This window comes from Camponotus floridanus, unplaced genomic scaffold (assembly GCF_003227725.1).
Source record: "Camponotus floridanus strain SB8 unplaced genomic scaffold, Cflo_v7.5 scaffold14, whole genome shotgun sequence".
In the NCBI taxonomy this organism is placed as follows: domain Eukaryota; kingdom Metazoa; phylum Arthropoda; class Insecta; order Hymenoptera; family Formicidae; genus Camponotus; species Camponotus floridanus.
Window position 1 is genome coordinate 1818145 of NW_020229259.1, and position 21835 is coordinate 1839979.

The 21835-nt window shown below is 32.8% G+C and overlaps 1 protein-coding gene across 2 annotated transcripts in view; it reads right to left on the reverse strand.

Moving 5' to 3' along the window:
• Positions 1-21835, reverse strand: part of LOC105255637 (discoidin domain-containing receptor 2) — a 503453-nt gene that overhangs the window by 176566 nt on the left and 305052 nt on the right. For both annotated transcript variants that reach the window (XM_025406310.1, XM_025406309.1), the window contains exon 4: positions 10500-10541. The gene's annotated coding sequence lies outside the window, so the exon portion shown is untranslated. The remainder of the gene's footprint in view (positions 1-10499; positions 10542-21835) is intronic.

Sequence of the window (21835 nt, forward strand, 5' to 3'; positions counted from 1 at the left end):
TCTGCGACGACAGGAAGGGACTAGAAGGTTAGTCGTCGAGCGTGTATCGCATTAGGAAGGGTATGCGCCAGGAATACAGTAATTATGATTCTCGGACGCATCGCATTCAGAGGGAAATGAACTTCGCGTCCCGACACGCGACTTCATTAACGAATGGCCACGTTGAATGGACCTAAACATCCTAGCTCCTCGATTCTCAGAATACTCAGTAGTTCCCACGGGGAAAAGGGGAATAAGGGAATCAAGAGGCATGATTAATTGCTCGTCGTCTAATTATCAATTAGTACGACCAACCGGGGTGCCGTTCATCGTCCTTACTTTTCTATCGTTCTCTCGCCCGAAAATCTATTAAGCTAATTATTATCACGACATTACCGTTTCCATTAGTCCAACTCATCTGGAACATGGATCCGGAATGCGACGTATTTGCTTCTGTCGATCGAACACACATTAATTTATCTCAATTGGCAAGAATCGCGGGGCGACAATTAATCCGGTACAAATTCTCTTGGTACATTGCCAACCGGGAGATTTTTCCCTGATCAATCGACGATATATTAACGATTTGTTAAATTTTCATCGCGAGATATTTCTTTGATAAAACTGAAAAAATATACATTGCCAGTAAAAACTTGCATGAAGTACTTGGTAAGCGGCGGTTGCTATACGAATGTTGATTTTGCGTATATAAACAGATTACGTACATTTGTATCGGTGCACGGAAATATTGAATAGCAGAAATACGCGCGTGAACATACGAATTTATAAAAATCAGAGAAACGCTCTCTCAGCGTTTTCACAATACATTTTCTCGATACTTCTCGAAACGTTTTGTATTAAATATTGCTTTGCGATAACAAAGATTAAATGAATATTCAAACGCAATGCGATTATAGATAATTCGATGTACACTACTTTCAGAATTATACATATATAACATTATATTTGCTGATATATTAATTATATGATTTATCTTCTTTTTATATTCAATAAAATATATGTTTTATTAAATATATTCAGTGTGAACATAAACGACAGCAAGCAAATAACTTTATCAATAAAGACAAAACAACCGCTTTTTTTTTTATCGAAACACAGAAAATGACGTAAAGTTGTCACATTTCTTGTATAGATCAATATTATTGAATATAGGCGGCATTTTTGCGATCACTTGAACAACAGAAGGGCGTACGATAGCCGCCCAGGGCAAAGGGCTGTTCTTCTTGAAATATTTATGCGTTTGCTGCGGAAAGCGTAAATATTGTATGGGCCTCGATGCCTTCGGATGCGATAGGATACACCTCCCGGTAAAAGGGAGGATCGAGAACACAGGCGGCAGATCTCCCCTTTCGACTGAATCAATTTTCCTTATTTATCACCGGCAATTGTTTTTCGATATCGCTCCCTATGGGAAACATCGACACGTTTAGCTTGACGGCGCATGTCTTGAACATCGCTGTACGTCACAGATATTTAAAATATATGAAAGCATTCATATTGCTGCGTATTGTTTGCGTCTTTTCCAACGTGCTTCAAGATAAGGGAAATGACATCACAAAACAATGTACATTTATCAATATATATTTGAATTATTTATACGTAGAAAAAGAGAAAGAGAAATGTATTGTTAGATATAATTTTTTTTTTAATATTTCAAATTTATTCATATATTATTCATATTTATTCATGTGACAATTATGCCAAATAATTATTGCATGTTAAATATTTTATTTATGCTTTCATTAATTTTCTCCATTATTGATTGCTCACTAAAACAATACAATAATTATTTAATAATCACTAAAACAATATATAATAATTATTTAGTAATCACTAAAACGATATAATAATTATTTAAAAAATTAAAAAGAAATAATTATTTAATAATCCTTTAAAAAATTAAAAAGACATTTATATAAAGAGTGTGACATCGGTCATTGTTTTCTTAAATAAGATATTTTATGCTGGAAATATAAATCAAATTTCTGAAATATTATTAAGTATCTTTTATTTGTAAGAGTTCTTTGTCCTAACGTTCACTTAATCCTCAAAGAGGTCTTGTCACTGCAGACCTTGGCACGTCGCGCACTTTTCCATAAGCTCCAGCTCCGGAAAATCTCTTTCGAAAGAAAAAAATGGAGCCTCCCCCATTAAGTAAAATGCCGAACAAATAAGGATTTTCTCTTGAAGCGAAGTACCTTTAACGTTATCGAAAGTCAGACGAAATTCGAGGAGACGATGCGGAATAGCATGCACTAGATACGCGTCTTACTTTATTCGTCGAAGAATATTACTTAGATGTAACAATTTTATTCGTGCATGGCTTCTTTATATATTTCGATATTTTTATGTTTATGTTGACTTCATTGCAAATTTAATTTTGTCAATGTAGTCAATTTAAAATAACGAGATGGCGCTTATTGCATTGCATTTATCCAATATTTAACGGAAATGGCAAATGTACATTAAAATTAACGCTAAATACGTTAATTATGAATAGCATATTGACATATGGGCGTATAGCTCGTTGTGATAATTAAGTGAACGTTTATCGTGTCCTGATTTGATGTAATCGGGTTTGGTTTATGACAAAGCTATACTGTATTAATAATCCTCTCTACGCGCACTATATATAAATTTAAATTATTTTTATCATTTTTATCTAACACATTTTCTTTTGAGATACTTTCCTTTGACAGAGATAACAATGCTACGATAGACACTCCAGGAATAAATGCGTCAGTAACATATTTTAAGTACGCAAATATACTGTCTTACGTTAAAAATGACATCGTTTAACGAGAATTTTCTTTGGCTCTATTGTACCTATTGCCTATCCCTGTAGTTTACAAAGAGCGATTCTCATTCGTTGTGTCTCTGCATAACGATGAAATTCAGTATACAACATTGATATATGTATCTATAAAATATGCTTGACATTTGCGAAAATACACGAGTTCTTTTATAAGAAAATCGACTGTGGAAAAAAAAGAAAAAAAAAGAGAAAGAGAGGATGATTAAATACAAAAAATAAATGCACGATAATGGCTCGAACTAAAAAACTATAGGAAACTTCAGTGTCTGATCTAATCAATTTTTCTTACTTTTTTTTTTATTATTAGCAATTATTAACCATAAAAGTTAAGTATGTAAGTTTAGTTATAAGCTTAGTTTTTCGATGTGGTTATTAGAATTTTTTGTATTATATTAATTTATTTAGTTCTCATTTGCCAAGTTCTCCGGAATAGAATAAGTCGGTATTTATTTTTGGTTGATGGAGTGAACGCCATACAAGTACAAAGTGTGCAAATATACGTGACTTCGTAAATGCCGTTTCCCATTTCGTGTATCGCACGAATTTAGTCCTTGCTACATAAAGTCCAAATAACTCTCTGTCTTTCTCTTCCCCCCCCCTCCTCTCTCTTTCTCTCTCGTCACCATTTTCCATCGGCGCGTGTTCTCCTTAGATGTCGTCTCGCTAACAAGTTGGCTGCGAAGTCGTGTCTAACTTGATTAATGGAATACTTGACTTATAGTTACGTAATAACCGAGCCTTCGTCCTTTAACCATATACTTCATCACCTTCGTCGGTACTCAACATGTCAATGTGTGCACGCGTATATATATGTGTGATGATCATATCCAAAGTTTCTTCGAGAGCTAAATTATAGATCACGAAGGTATACATTTATATGTATGTTGCACATTATTAATATCGCATGATGCTTATAAAAGTGTTTAATTAGTATTATGTATTGTGCGCATATCGGCGCATACAAATTTAATTTCTAGCGTAACGAAATTTTATCCTTTCCTCCAAATGCAACATCGTAACAATAGCAATAGCAATAGTTATAACGATTTATGCCGAGCTTTCGTAGCACAATTAAGTTCCTGTAATCGATCGCAAATTTGAATACTCACGATCATTACATAAATTTGCTTACACACATTGTATATCATCACGCAGATTACATGCATATATACGAAAGATATGATTTATGGCAATTCGAAAGTAATTGGTAATGCGGAAGCGCATGTCGTCAATATTTTGTCAATTTTTTAATATCGGTATTCGTAATATTTTACACGTTCTCGAAGGCAAGTTGAGCTTTTTCTCAACATGCGCAATGCGCATAACATTTCTGAGATATATGTCCAAAGTTTACGATCTTAAAAAATTCTCTATAACCTGGCCATCACATCTGAGCCTTTCCAACTTTTACAGTTCTAACATAATTGCTTTAAGTCGTTATCTATGATTCAGAATTAAAATCTTAGTTGATCAAAGTTAAACTCATCCAATTCAGCGCTTTTTCACTTCCGTAAAAAATTCGAAATTTTTAATCGCGAAAATACATTGAAATCATTTGATTATACCAACAAGACGTATGATAGAAGGCATTTTGGTTAAACTAAGCAGAATTTCTAATTATCATGACAAGACCCGATTTTTCTATAACTAAAACGTTTAATAGACTTTATTAGAAGGATTTAATTACTATTTTCTAGTTGGATTTATAAAACTTCTTGTTTTATTAACTAAACATGGACACAGTGATGCTATATTTTTAAATTTAGTATTATTACCAAGAAAATTTAGTAAATTTTACAGGAAGAAATTAATCATACTCATCTGGTAATTCCCAAAGGAATTCTAATTCGTCAATTTTCCAACAGACATGGTTGAACCAAATTTCTAATTCATGTAACCAGATTTTTTTCTCAGTATAGATGCGCGATAAACTCAATAAAAAATGAGACAAATGTGAGAAAAAATATTATGGTACAATCGTTTAAGGTTTTACGACAACGCTCTATAAAAATGCACACGTTTGGCTTTACTAAATCCTGTGCAGTAATACCTTATAATCTACTTAAGAAATTGGTCCTTCCACGCTGAAATCCTGACGATACTTAAGTCATGAAATAGCGTAACTATTTCCTGACCTTGGGCTCCGGTATTTTGTCGGAGTTTTTCGGCGCAGATGCTACCGATTGCTGAAGTCGCAGCAACTTGTTATCGATTTTTTCAAAGCATACTGGGGTGTATATTTCTCATTAAATTTAAATTCAGATAAATTAAGAGAGGCGGAATCTTCTCGTGGAAAATAAGACTGGAGCCGTCGTGTAGGTGAATAAGAAACTATTCGTTTTCCTTTTTCCTAAATACATTTCTCTTTACTTTTTTCTCTCTTTCTCTGGTTTTTTCACTGAAGGGCAATGCCTAAGTTTGCCGGAAATAGGTTGGGCGTTCGGATACAGGAAGTATTTTTAACAGAGTTGAAGTAAGGATTTGCATAGACAATAAGGGTTGCACGATATATTGCAAGAACTTTTAACATTCGAGCCTCCTTTCTGAAGCTTCGCTCATAGTATGAATAAGCCGTAAATAATTTTCCATTCGATTTTCTCTCTTATGAAGCCTGAAGCTTCATGGCGCGGAGAAATACTCGAAAATACTCACGAATGCTCCCATAGTTTTAGATTCGCACAAATCTTTTATGAAACTATTTTCAAAAGCTATTTTATTGCTCGATAAGAGTTATATCTGGTATTGATATCTGAGTTGATATCTGATATTGATGCAGTAACGAACTTTTAAGAGATAATAAATAAGTTAATTAATTCTTGATATTAATTATTTTCGGCTCTTTTCCAAAATAAGTTGATTCTGTTATCAACTATAACTTCTGTTATCATATTATACAATAAAAATGTGTTTATATTAGCATATACAAATCAAAACATCTATTTAAAAATAAAATCAATACTAAAGTCACTAGTTAATAACGTAATTAATTTATAATTTTATAATGGATTTATAAATTTGGTTTATAAATTGAAACTTGTTATAAGCATTTTTATATATGAATCATTAAAATATTTTGTTTTTATATTATTTATAAAATCAAAATTTAGCTATAACTTAAGAATTTGAAATAAAATAACATGCTCCCTCTCGCGTTAGACGAATGTACCGATAAATGCATGAGATCCTTTTGCTAGGTTGTTGGTGCAGTTGCGGAAAAGCTCGTTCTGTTCTGACCAAGGGTGGAAATTCCAGATAGTTGAACAATTTCTCGAACGGCGGCGCCACAAATCACGAGGGGTAAATTTCACCCTCTAATTATATTACCGTATATAGTATATATCGATCGCTCATCAATCTTATTTTTATCGTTCAAGAGTATCAATCTGACCTGGAATTTATCTTTGAAGATAACAGAAATTAACAACTGCTTCATTACAGAATAAAATTATAAAATTAATTCAAATGATTCTTCTAAAAAATTATTTGTAGATTATAAAATTTATTGTTGCTTATTTTTGCTTATACATTGTGCCTTTTAATTTTCTTTTTATACTTCTACGGAAATTAATAATGGATAATTAACAAGTTAAATACAAGGATTTATCTAATCCATCTCGTGTATGTTTAATTTGAAATTCGATAAAAATTGATGAGGCTCATTGGCTTTCGATTATCCACATTAATTACTGATTCCTGCTACGCAGATTGCAATGTCGTATGTGTCAGTATCAAAGAGGTTTGGCAGGACTATCGATCTCCGCAGATCCCACCAGTGGCACAACCTGCAAAAGTACATCGGCCAATTCGCTGAGAAACGGAGAGGATGGGTCGTGAGAACGGCGTCATTACTCAAATTCTCATTAGCAACGCTAGAGCCGAGCCATCCAGCGAGTTTACTAATTAACGCAGCCAGGGTGGTCCTTTAATATTAGGAGGAGGATCTCGTGTGAGAGGGAAGACGCGACAGTAGAATATATCGCTGCCCGTTTTCATTACCAAAGAGACAAATACCCGATCGACGTAGCTGATTGAGGGTTTCTTTCACTCTTTGGAGCTTGTTTCTTCTCTTTACTGATTTAGGAGACTTTGCAAAATACTTCGTTTCGAAGTTTAACATATAAGATTATTAATATTTCTCTAATAAAATTATTTTTTAATAATGCGATCTTTTTTATAAATGTTTTATCAAAAAGATTACATAAATTAGGACAATTAAATAATAGTAAATCATTACACATAAAAGTATTTATATGATTAATAAATAAATTGTTGTACACACAATAAGATATAAGAGATAGAAAGAAAAATAAAACTTGAATACGTACCTCGAAAAAGAATTAAATAAGATATTAATTAAATAATTTTTAATTCTATGATCATCCCATTAATTTTGAAAATGCTAAAGCATATTTGCAGTACATATTTAAGTAACGTGAAAACTTCCATGCATTATATGATAATTGATAAATAGAACTTTAATATATATATATATGAAAACCTTGTTTGACGCATTAGAACTTTGCCATCTTTCGTGTATGATTTACGCATTTATATATTTTCTAGAACCCTTTTAACTAATATGAATTTGTTGATATTTGTAAATTGAAATAAATAATCATTATTTAATTATTTAATTTATTATCATATTATTAACTAAACGAATATTTTTTGACGTGCAATATATTATTATTTTCCAGAAACAATATTCTATTTCTTCAAAATATCAAAATAATAAAATTTAATCTATTAATTGATCAAAAATTAATCTATTATTTTCTCATCAAATTCTATTTTCAATTAGTCAAGAAAAAGTGAAGTCAACTATATCTTATACTTATCATGTGTACAATCTGAAAAAAGCATAGTATGCCGTAAGAGTGTCTCTCTTTTTCGATGTACTCGACGACGTCACAGGCATGTATACGATGTCGTAAAAATCGCGCCGCGCGGAGGATTCTCAAGAATGGAGTATTGCTTTCCAGATATCCTATACTCGTAAAATAGCCTTAATGCACCCCCTTTGCGACCGGTGCTATCGATCCTCGCTCTTCGGAGACGATGTAAGTACATGTACGCTACTGCTAGTACACCGTAGATGACTGTGCATTTCATGTCTAACAACATATATTGCGGCAGTTACTACGCCACTGCGTATCTTACTTTCTGCCTTTTCGCTAAAATTTACACAAGAATATAGATAATATTATCTACAAAAATATTTTAGATATCTCTAGACATAAAATAAAATACGAATATATCTAAAAATTTCTGATAGTATTTAATTATATCCATAATTATTAGATGTTCACACATTAGAATGATATAAACTAAATTTTTAATACAATTAGTATTAGAAACAAACAACAATTAAATGTTAAAATGTATTAACTGTGTTAAAAATTTTAGACAAATTAAAAAGCAAAATTATATTATTTTTGGCCAAATTTACATTGTTATTGTTTCTTTAAAAAATAAAATGCAAATTTTTTCACCACGTAGCGGACATGAAATACATTGTTACATGAAATACATTGTTGATTATTGTGAATATACGATTATTATAAATATATGATTATTATAAATATACGTTTTCTTGTACCGTACGAGATCTAGACATTTAAATAGCATCATGAACAGTCTCATAAGGTCGTGCAGCGTGTTTTCTATGACATGACATAGCGTACGTCTGAAAAATCTCTCGTTGGATCACTACTTTTTCCATTTACCACTCTTTATTTTTTTTGTCTTGCTTTTTTCCTAACTTTCCTCTTTCTCACTCACTCACTCTCTCTTTCTCTCTCTCCTTCTCTCTCTTGCATTATATATAGCAAATGATTAACGATCGGTGGCACAGAAAAGAAGCGAATATAAAAGTGCACGGTCCCTGTCCCGTCTGCCCGCTCGCACGGAATTTCGCTCTTTCGCGTGTATCTGACATGTTTCCACTGTGTTTGCCCGACTATTAATGCTTACCGCGAAATAATAACGATATAAATCATCCAGCTTGGCTGAAGTGCGATTTGTCGTAGTGAAATGGGAGATCTATCGATATATTATTTCCTGGTAATGTGCAAAAAAGAATTACACATTTGTATATAAAAATGAGCTAGTTATATTATTTTTGATATAAATTTTTGCGGAAATATCTAAGTATTTAATACTTTAATTTCAGCATAAATTGAGACAGTGGCTAATTTTCATAATTCAATTGAGATATTGCTTTTAAATTAAATAATCATTTTAAAAACACGGAGCCAATTATTCTTCTACAAATCATTTAAATAGCTTTCAATAATTATCTAAAATTTTTAAAGATGTGTTATGTTAAATTTTAATGTTAGGATTATAAATTAAATTATTAAACAGAACTTCTGCTTGTATAGTAACTTGTCTTGTAAAATTTTGCAGTATCATGATACATTTGATTTTAGAATTAGATATTCAGCATATTCTGAATAGCTTTTGCATGCTTAGATTGATGTTCTCCAGAGCAATATCGTTATAAAGGGTAATCCATTAATCATTACGGTGGCGTTAACTTCACCCTCAAAACAAACTCGAGTTTGTGCTTCACAACCTTGATAGTGTCATCCAGATTTATCCTTAGCAAAATGTTCACATTATTTTTTCTAATTTATAAAAAAATTAAATATTCTCATATAAATTAAGTTTTTCGTAAAATTAAAATATTATTAAATAAATATTATTAAATATTATTAAATATTAAAATATTATTAAATATTATTAAAAAATATTATTAAATAATATTAAATAATAAATTTAAGAAAATATTATTAAATAATTATTAAATAATATTAAATAATATAAACATATAATAGTAGACAAAAAATTAAGAAAAATATGAAATTATTTCATTTCTATTACATCATTATAGATGTTGGTCGTATAACATTATCAGAAACAATATATGATAAATATAATATTAATGTTATATATAAGTATTTTATATATAATATCATAACTTTTTTATATAATATTATTATAAAATTCTATATATTGAACGAATATAACGTCGCTCTTGCTCGAAAAATATAAGCATGCGATATCTTTTTTTATATAATTGGTATATGTATAAATATCTTTTTATTAATATATTTTTTATATAATTAATATATAATACTAAACTTGAAGCATAATTTATAATATTATATAAATTATGCATCAAGTTTTCAAGATTAAAGAAAGGGAGCTAAGTGCCAACGAAACGGATGGTCCGCTTGAAAATCATTAGGCTGCTACCATTGATAATGGTACCTGTTAGCAGTGGTATTGCGGAAAGAAGATAGCAGACGCGACTCTTTAGTGTTGGTGGGAGAAATGGAAAGAGGTGAAAGGGGAGATCGCGTTTTTTTCACCAAGATAAAACGTATAGTCTCCATCAAAGTATACCATTCTTTTTACGACACGTTCTATTTAAGCATTTCAAATACGGCTACGGACATTTGCGAGGAAAAAACTTGTGCGTCTTTTTTCTAATGTTTTTCCTCTTCGATATTCACAAGATTATTTTCAAAACTTTCTACAAATAAAATAGGTGAAACAACATATAACAAAATTTAAACTCTTCTTTCTTCATTCTTTGTAACAAAATACGCGATAACGAAATGCGCAGGAATGAGATACGCAATAACGAAAATAAAATAAAAAATAATTTAACACTTACTGATACGATGTGCAACACGGAGATGTAGTTTAATCCGTTGATCTGTAACAAAAATATAATATTTAAATTGTAAAACATAATACATTTAAAATAATTGATATTTTAATAAATAATTATTGAGCTCATAATAATTATTTATTGAACTTTTATTTATCTTTTTAAATAGAGAGATGTTTAATAAAAAAGATTATAATATTACCAAAAAATAATCCCTAAAGAATAAAGAATTATTTTTTGGTAATATTATAATCATTTTTATTAAACATCTCTCTATTCAAAAGAATAAATTATATTTATATATATATATATATATATATATATATATATATAAATATATATATATATATATTTTTTTTTTTTTTTTTAAATAAATCTAGAATATTTGATATGCATTATATATGTAATCATTATGTAAAATAAATCGTTATTATGGAGAGCAATTAATTTTACAAGTAATAAATAATAAAATAATAAATTATTAATTGCTCATCCCACTTATTAGTTATTAATTATTAATTATTATGTAGCCTTGTGTGTGTGTATGTGTGTCTTCTTTATTCTTTTATCGATATTAATACGCATAAAGAAAATTAGTTTTTAAAAACTGAATGGAATCATTATAGAAAACTAGTAAAATTGAAGAACTTTATTAATAGATAGCGACAGATACGCCTTCTTTAATATATAAACATTGATAAATACTAATAATAATTTTTTTATCCTTCTCTGCGCGCCGGTCTTTATCCCAATCCCTTCTTCAAATCTTTTGTTGAGCAGAAGACGTTCCCTATTACGCGCACTGACATACCAACCATGTAAACAACGACTCTCGCTAACAACGTCGCTATTTCTTACATACACGATACACGCTCTCGAAAATATGACCGGTTACAATTTCACGCATCAATCATCAGAAACAATAATTGCTTGGCATTTTATTCGATATTATTATTCCCAATGTTAATTACATGCAATGAATACTTTATTATATTGCACTAATAATAATGTGAAATATAATTTTTGCAAAAACTTTCTGCTAAACTTCTGATAAATGTAAATTCGATAAGCAAAATAATGTTTACGTAATACGTTATTAAAAGAATCGTATTGTCTAGTTTAATTATATTTATTAATAAATTAATATACGTTTTTTATGGATTAATGGATAATCAAGCATTAATTCTTATGTAATATACATGTACTTATTGCATCACTGAAATGGACAAAACTAGAGATGAATAGAGAGATGTAATAGTTCTAACGCAGAAATTCTAGCGAGAGGAAGACAACGAAAGTGAGTAGAGGAGTATGAGGATTGTGCTATGCTACCGAGGGGTGCTAGCAACCAATAGGAGTTGCATAATTCATAGCCCCGGCTACATCCGTCCCGGTATTGCGCTTCGCTTTCGTTGTGTTTGCGTAGTGTCAGAACAATATCGTCTCGCGAAAGTTTCGTGGTGCCGAGAATGCGATTTACGTCTAAATTGGCAAGGTTACAACGCGGTTACGACGGATTTATATACGCGCTTGCACTGCTGCTACACGCGCGAAAGAATGCAACGCTGATGACGTAACATGTACCATGTAATATGACGCGACATAAAATCGTCAAATTTATGAAATGGATAGAAGTATATTGGCTAGTGAATTAATATCCATAAAAAAGATAATCCTGAGTTATTACTAGTTATGAAAATATTTTGTAAAAATAACACATATATTGATAATATCTATTTGTTTCTAAGTTGTAGCGATTTTTGTATTTAATAATTTGTAAAAATAAAATATCTATTTTTTAATAACACAATAGCATACATTTAACAAACTGAGACTGTGTCGGACATACATTTTTGCGAAAAATAGAGAATGACAAATTTTAAATCTCTACTGCAAGCAATAAACTTTCGTTTTATGGTAGCAAGAAATACGCATAATCTTATAACTTGTATTTTATACATAATAATAATACTTTATCGATTGTGCGGTTATACACATAATATAAATAAAAATATATGTCAAGTGATCTCAGCGTACAAAGAGGATTTTATGCTCCATTTAGCGTTCTTACACCGATAAAATATAATTACATAATTTAGCAATAAACAAGGCATTTTCTTACGATGCATATATTATAATTCTCATACTATAATTCTAAATAAACGGTTATACGCAATTATATCAATTATTCAATAAAAAAACTATCAAATCAGAAAAATAAAAATCGCGTGACTTTTAATCCAGAATAATTTAAATTATGTCCGACTTGAGAATAAACAAATTTTCCTCGCGCGGAATGCATACTTTATAGTTAAAACCATTTAAAAATACACAGTGGACCATAAATAGGCAATCTTGCTTCAGGACGATTAAAACTTAAAAAAGTCTTTTACGCGGTGGCGGTCGCGCAGCGTCTGCGGTAGCATTAGCGGAAAACTTTCATCCCTTTTGTGGCGCGTTTGCCGGATAAATCCATTCTGTGGTTAGGTTTCACTTTCATCTGTATGTCGAGAGGATAATGGTTGTATTCCCAAACGGCAGTAACGGCGAGAAGCTCGCTAAAAGAGCGAGGCAAAGCGAGCCTCACAGATATGGGGACGAAAGAGCGAACTCACGCTGCTCTAAATCTTTTACACCAGATGTGAAGATGATCAAAGGATTCCGTCGTCCACGTACGTGTACTTCTTACTTACATATACGTTGCAGCTGAAATATGTGGCATAAGTGAAAAAGATGTTACACGTACTTTTCCTAAGGCCTTTGATATCGTTACAATTTTATTGCCCCCCCCCCCCTATACATATATATATATATATATACTCGTTTTATACGTACTTTCACGAATACTGATATCACGTTCTTTCTATGGAGAAAAAGATACCAAAATTAATGAAAGTAAATTGAAAAAATTCTGCTTTATAAACTCTACATATGTATTTATACGAAGACTACTCAATATTTTATATTTAATTAACTTTTTCTTTAATTATCTTTAATTAACAATATAAAAGTATACTGTTTTTTTCCGCGCAACGAAATTGTCGGAAGATGAAAAAGAAAGTTTTTCTTATTTACTTTTTCCCTTCTCATATAACATAAGCAGTGGCATAAAACAGTAAATATATTTTCAGTTAAAATTTATTTTTTAAAAGCATATACAAGTACGTTGCTCAAGTGATGTCAGTACGAATGTTAGCAAATAGTACGTGCAATGGAAGTTTATATCCTGACCTATTTCCGTGCTCTTCGTGTTTCGGTAAGGGAAAGATGTGCAAGGAAATGACGCTTAGAAGTTTGGACCCTCTTTACTTATGAAAACATTCCGTCAATCCTCATGGGAACAAAAACCTCACATGCCATTCAAAAAATTTAGTCGAGACATGAGATATTTACATATATATATACGAGTAAAACTCTCAACCGAGTTTTGTAAATATGTTTCAAACTATTTTATTTTCTCTTCTATTAAATATGCATTATATTTTAAATAAATACTACATAATTTAAAACATTAAATATAAATAGAAGATGTGTATTACATTTTCGATTATTAATTTGTTATTTCAAGATGTATATACTGTATCAAAAATTTTATTAATACGACGAAGATACTTTCTTTTTTTATCACGGAAGAAATATTCAGTATTCTACGTTTGCGATATGCAAATTTATTCGTCGCCTCATCTTGTTTTCACCCTCGTACTCTCGCACAAAATTCCGCGAGAAGGTTTGTGGTTTAGTCTTCTGAAGTTTTTCGCGAACAAAGTAATAAGAATAAATCGTCAAAGGCACGAGCAGATGGCGACTGACAGGAATGCTGCGGAAACAAGATAGGATGGATAATCCCATGGGCGTTGACGGAGACCCAACAGATATATATACGGCTCATGTTAGGACTATCCAGATCTTATTTGTTTTTAGCTAACAAGTTCGCATGTCCTGTATCCGGCAAAGATTTCTTCCGACATATCTACTTATCGCTAACTTCCGCATAGCAATTCGATTAGACATATTCCTGAATTATTATTGAATTATTATTAAAAAATATATTTCTAGCAAAAGTGTTGAAATAAATAATATAAGCATTTTTTAGACGCGTTATTTTCGATATATTAAATCGCATCTTTGTTTGTGTGTGTGTGTGCGTTTGATAAATTAACGATCGCATTCCTGAAATTACAGTCTACTCATTCCTCTCTCGGTCTCCTTTGATATTACGTGAGCATTTAATTGCTAAATGAATTCAGTCGTGATCTAGGGGACGGATTTTTAGTACAGTCAAGGTATTCGCCATCATTGACATTGTTCTTGCTTTACGGCCGGTTCTAACCACCCTCAAACTAGACGAAAGTTTCACGACGTTCTCCTCTTCCTTGCCTCTAACATCCCTGGAAACCTTCATTCCCTCCATCTTTTGTTTTCAAGCTGGGCCGCGAGAGCAATAAAACCTTATTATACTCGGCTGGAATTTCAATGGCAAGCATAGTGCAAGGTGGACGTGGAAACGCGAGCCAAAAAGGGGACTGCGAACGATGTGATCGATGGGGACATACGTCAACCTAGCAGGACGGACAGGACGTCGACGCGGAGACAAGATGAGAGACACGAGGGAGGTGAGAATGTCAGAAGGAAAGGAAGAGACGAAGAAAAGGTGGATGCGAGTCGGAAAGAGGAGTATACCAGCTGCCAGGTGCCGGGACAACACCTAACTTGAATACAAATTACTCTTCCGCGCTTCCGTTGCTAATCTTACGGCACTTCATCCCACGAACTGACACTGCCAATCACGTCGACCTTCGTGGATTACCGTCGTCGACGAAGCACGTCAGAGCACGTAGTTCGCAATGGATTATTGCGTCGTCTTAATCATATCGCCGATTCCTACATCGTGGTATCGAAATCACAAATGTAATCATGATTTCCTCCTTATATATCGAATAAGATGTTAAAAGAGAGAATTATATGACTAATTAAAATTAATTAAACGTTAAAAATAAGATTTGATCAAACAAATAATTCGCGAGAATAGTGTCTATTAATACATTTATTTATGAATTTATTTATAATCATAATGATAAAATATTTAATATGAATAAAAAAATGTTTAATATGAATAAAATATATAATATGAATAAATATATATAAAACATTGACACATACAACACAGATTTGAAAAATTTAAAGACAATATTTTCAATAAAAAAAATTGAGAAACTTTTAGTCAACATACGTCTGCTAAGAAACTAAATCGCAGATTAATATTCTTAAGTTTTGCCAGCAAATTTTTAACATTTTATATCAAAATAAAAAAATTATTGAGATGGAAAGAGAGAAGTGAAATATCCCTTGCAAAATATCATTTATTTTACACCATATTGAAGAGAAAAATAAAAATAAAATATATTGTAAACTGTATGAAAAAGATTATTAGAGCATTGCAATCCAATTCACAAGCTCAGATATCATTTTTAGTCACGTTCGGAAGAAAAATTAATAAAAGCATACATACGTGCTACCGATGTTGATCGACATCGATACGTGACCTACTGAATGGACGCGTAACAGAAATCGAAACTGCCTCGTAAATCTCTCCTCTAATCTGACAAATCCGGTGCTAATACGTCAAGAGGCTCGTGCCGTAAGCTACGTGGTAGTGTACGTCGTGTGCATACGATGCAATATTGTCTGCGAGGCCTCTATTGTTCGGCCATTCGCATCAATCGACGGCAGAAGCCAATATAGCGGTTCGGTGTGTGCGCGCGCGCGCGCGCGTGTCTGTGTCAAATGTTCCGCCATAGATCCGAGCATTGTAATGGTTTGTTTAATACGACATTAGAAATTTGTTTCCACCGACAGCTGGCGAAGACCGTGGCTATTGTAACGGCACAATGGAAACGCCTCGAATTCCCCGCGCTATTCGGGTAAGGGAGGGATAAAGAGAGAAATTTTCGTACCCGCATATATATATATATATATATATATATATATATATATATATATGTCGGACAGAGAGGTGAGACGGAATCGGCCGGGATGCAGAATGGATGGAGGATAAATGCCTTGATCCGCCTCTGGAACGAGCCCCCGAACAACGCTTAGCTTCTACTGCACGTATGCCGTTTCTCCATCTCCACCATGGTATGCCGTATACCTTGGAAATCTATGTTTAAAAATTGAAGATACTACTCTCGCACACGCGCGTCTATACGATACCATCTACGTATTTCAAAAACTTATATTCCACTTTTAGATTGAACAGAAACTATTTGACAGAAATTGTCAAAGAATAGTTGATGAGCGGTTAAGTAAAATTGAGCTTATAAATATATCTTTTAATAAAATATGAGTAAGAAGTACACACTCTTTAATTTTATATCAACGTAAAATATCTCACAAGTAAGAAGAGCTGATTGGAGACTTGATAAAAATAAGAGAATATATAACAATTAGCTTAAACGAAATATATTCCATCTTTTAGATGTTAAATTCAAATTAGAAAATGGAATGATATACGCCTTGCATAGAATTCACGACTAACGTATACAAAATTTTCCGTATTTTCTTTCTTTTCCTTTCCTCCTAAAGCTTTCGTAAATCGATCGATATCTTCGCGGGTCCCTTCCTCCACTGTCGCCTTCTACTCCGCTCGTTCTCCTCAAAAGCTAGACGCTTTTCCAATTTTCCGTAGCAGCCACGAACGGGCTGGAACAATTTAGGTAACGTCGTGTCTGATCAAATAATATGGAGAGCTCAGCCTCCGATATGGAGAGCGCAGTCTCCTTTTATGATCGTGTTCCAAATAGGTTCGCTTGAATGAGCACTGCGCCGCGAGACGATAGATTTTTCCTTCAAAACGTGCCTCTATCTGAATACCTCGCCGGGTCTCATCTTTATGTCTCCAGAAATGACCCATTTCCATCGATTACGTCCCTTCGTATTTTAAGGTATCTTTAAATGAGAATTCGAGATCGATAATACTCAAACGACGAGCATCGAATAAAGAGATCGTTAGCGCGTTAAAAATATATCTTATGGGAGTTCGATGCACCAGAATATGCGCACCTTAAATCATCGAAACAATTAACATATTAACTGACCGAGAGCCGAGAGAGAGGAGACGACGGGATACTGAGAAGGGTTTCTAAAGTATGCCAAATGAATCGGAGCCAGGGCGCGATGGAACGCTTATCTCAGGAGAAATCTTGATTTAACGAATGCCGGGCATTCGAACGGAATACATTAACCCGTTGGTCTAAGATGGGTTGTCAATGAATTAATTGATATATGCAAATCTTGTTGAAGAAGCAATACTTGGGCGAGAAGAAACGTGATGGAATCGAGATAATCTTAATGCGATCGCTTATCGATAGAAAACGTCATTTTCGACGGACGATGTAATAAAACGTATAAATCGAGTCCAATGCTTCGATCATGTAGCTAAATATTTATGCGTTTACGGATGCAGAAACGTTTTCATTGATATTTTTAATCAGCAAACATCATATACGCACACGTGGTTATTTGCGAGGAAATATAAATCGATGGTTAATTAACGTATCAATATGTGTTATCTTTATACATTAAAATCGATGTAAATTATCATGTACAAATAGTTGAGGGAGACGTCATATACATCGCGCTCCGATATTTTACATCTCTAATATAAAGAGAGAAAAGTGACATAATAATAATAATAATAATAATAATATAATTATATTAGAATATTCATTGAATCAAATGTATAATAATCGATAATATTTTATTTTCATGATATTTAAGAAAGCAACTTTTAACACAAATGGTGACTTCTTTTTTTAGCCGCATTATGACAAGAGTATTTTCAACGACCGTTTGAGAGCTTAAAAATGACACATAAAATGCGCGTTATTATAATTTTACATGCGGCAGTCCAACCCTCTCGTGCAACATGATATTCAAAATCTGCTGTTCATCTGTTGCCAGACGTGACATGTGACGTATCGTCATTACGGGCGCCTTTGAACGATGTGTTCCTGTAATCTTATACCTGCAACGTTGCTGAGCTGTATAGTTGTTAGTATCTTTTTTTATTATGATCGTTGCACACATGGGGCAATATCCAATGAAATGGTTCTCTTTTATCGCGTTCTATATTCTCTTTTATTAGTACGTATTTGCTTAATCAAGAAATGCAAAAATTTAATCAAGATAGAAATAAAACAAGCCACAAATGTATGTTTGACTTACGGAGTTTTTTAAATCCCGCGTGACAATTCTCTGAGGTGAAACGGTATTAGCAAACCAAATCGTGGCAGCGCGCCGAATATAAGAATCATCTCGAGGGCTTACATCTCATAGAGCTGGCGAATCGTCGATAGAGAGAAAATGAGATCAAAAGAGAGAGAGAGAGAGAGAGGTGGTTTAGGACAATGAGATTATGCGGAGGCGTCGCCGTTCTGTGTACGCGCGCGTATACACAGTTATGTACTTGCTACATCGTCGCGAGGTGCGCCCTGATGAGACAATGAATTCAAGATCACGTCTCTTCTGCTGGAGGCTTCGGTAGGCGCGAACTTAAACCGAGTTACGAAATTAAGTAATTTATATTTATGTATTCACCGAGTGTAACGAGATAGGCGCGCGCTAGCGCGCGAGCCGTTCTTGTCTTGTCATTTGTAAAACCGGCGGATACGATCCGCTTGGCTTTCATGTTCGCGTTGTGGCAAAATCCCGGTGAAGATCCGCTTCATTTCAACATGAATTCGAACGAATCTGTCCCCGCCGTGTCGCGGATCCGCGCAAATTTATTTTGGCTTGCAGTCCCTAATCGAAAGTCCAATCAAAGTCGGATGTAAAAAATGTACGTAGGTAAAATAATTTGTATCAAGGAAATATGTAATGTTGGAAATACAATATAACATGTGTAATTGAATTGCTCATGCTTTTAAGTGTAAAGAGTCGCGAATATCATTGTGAAGTAAATCTAGCGGATCAAAGCAGCTTCCTTTATTTTATTTAATAGCGCGTTGTAGACGATCCTATTTTTATTTTTGATGACATTTAACACATCAACGTAAATGAAAATAATCAGATAGAGCTAAAAGATGCTATTTTCTCTGCTATCTTTTTGGTTCTTTTTTGGTTCTTTTAGTCTTCTATCTTTTTTTACAAAAGTTTCTAAGCAACGTAAAGCAATCCCACGGGTAACCCATCAAGAGACAGTCAATGTAGGAAATTCGCCCTCGCTCATCACAGTGTAAAGGTTTCGTCCACGTAAAGGAGGATCGCTCTCATGGCATTCCCCTTCGAGTGAACGCCAGAAACATTCTGTCATCTCTTTCGTGCTGCCCTTGCCTTCGAAAGTGCGTGTTTTCGCGTTGTACAAATCATGCCAAAATTACGTGTCGGCAAACAAACTTTCAAAGCATCATTACTTCCCTAAAAGGTAAAACAAGAAAACAATCGTGGACATTTTAGAGATGAACATACTTTTATAAGTAAATGAAAAATTGAAATTTATAATTTTTCTCAATTAATTAGAATATTACAGTAAATTCTATGATACTGAGTCGATTTTATAAATTGAGAGAAATTAATTATTATTTAACGAAATCCCATGATGTACTTTTGAATGCTTATGCAGATTGATTATGCAGTTTGTAATTTGAAGTATCAATTGATAGCACTATTTTATCCGTAAGAATTATAACAATAGAATTTTTCAGCATCATAATTAAATAAATTTTGTATTAATAATAACGATTTAATAAAAAAAGTTAAATATATAAAATGGTTAAGCAACCTTTGAAATAAGATATAAACATAATAAATATTTGAATATGATGTCGAGAACTAAATAGTTCGTATATAAATAGCATTAAAATTTCTATGAAAATATTAATTAATTTTTTAAACGATATAAAAAGCCGGATTTTTTAAATTAAAGTACAGTAGATAGAATTATATATGTTAACAAATAATTAAATAAATTCTGTGTTAATAATAACGATCTAATAAAAAAATTACATAAATAAAAAAATATATAAAATGGTTGGGCAAATTCTTTGGACAAAATATAAATATAACATTTAAATATGATATCTCGACTACTGATAACGTTCATAAATAGCATTTAAATTTCTATGAAATTATCGTTAAATTAATTTTTTTACGATACAGGGAAAATTAATTTTTAAAATTAAATTATGGTAGACAGAATTATACATGTCGAAAAAAATATAAATTATAAAATTTTATAGCCACGGGGAACGGAATGCCGATAACGGTCGATATAACGCGTCATTTTATTTTCTTTTATCTCAAATCAACGAGCGCGGAATAAGCTTCAACGTTATTAATATCGCTTGTCCCGCGAACAACGCACTCTTTGTAACCCTCTCTCGTTGGTTCTACCTGGTCCGGTATTCCGCATCGAATACCGGCCGCATAATTCACAAAACGATATAAGCCATGTAATAAAAGTTGCATCATAATCGATAAAACGGGTCTGTTCAAAGAATGGGTGGAGCTGAGAACAGCGGAATTTTCGTCGTCTATAATCAGGTAAACGTAATCATGAGCCAACTCGGTTCGCTAGTTTAGATTATTTACACAACGATGTCGATGCGCGTCGGAGGATGGTCGGAGGTACATATGTATCTCATACACGTAAGTCCGGGCGAGTATATGCAAAACATGGGCGGAGCAGGCACAATCTGCACTGTCATCAACATACGCCAGTACACGGCGTGGCTCTTCGTGACACATTGTATAAGCATCGTCCTATATGTCGGTTACATTTAACCATAAATGAATAATCGCGGTGCAAATTTCTCGAGGGCTTCAACTCTTTTAAAAATTAATCAACAAAGAGAAAACTCTTATCCCAAAATGCAAGGAATAATATATTTTATGTGATAACGAGAATAAGCAGGGTAAAAACTCTGGTTTTAGCAGAATTTTAGTTTTGCAGAAATAAAAATAGTGAATTAAATAGATATACATTGATAAATAAATTAAAATAAATGTAAATAAAAATTGTTAAATGAAATGATGGATAGAATCGTGCGTGCGTATTTATGATACAAAAAATAGCATGCATGCCACTGCCGAATACACTTACATAACGGAAGCACATGCAGGCGGAAGGGTTTGTTCTTACTAATCCGCCAACTTCTCGTAACTCGCGACCAATTTCTTTATGGACGACACGGATACATCTTTGTATGTGCGCACACACATGTAGTCTTGCCTATGTGTATATGTAAACTCACGTGTGAGAAATACCGAGTCGTGCTTGCACATGCCTCGCCCGTGTCCATCTTATCTCGAGTCTCTTATCGACAGAATATTTGCTCCCT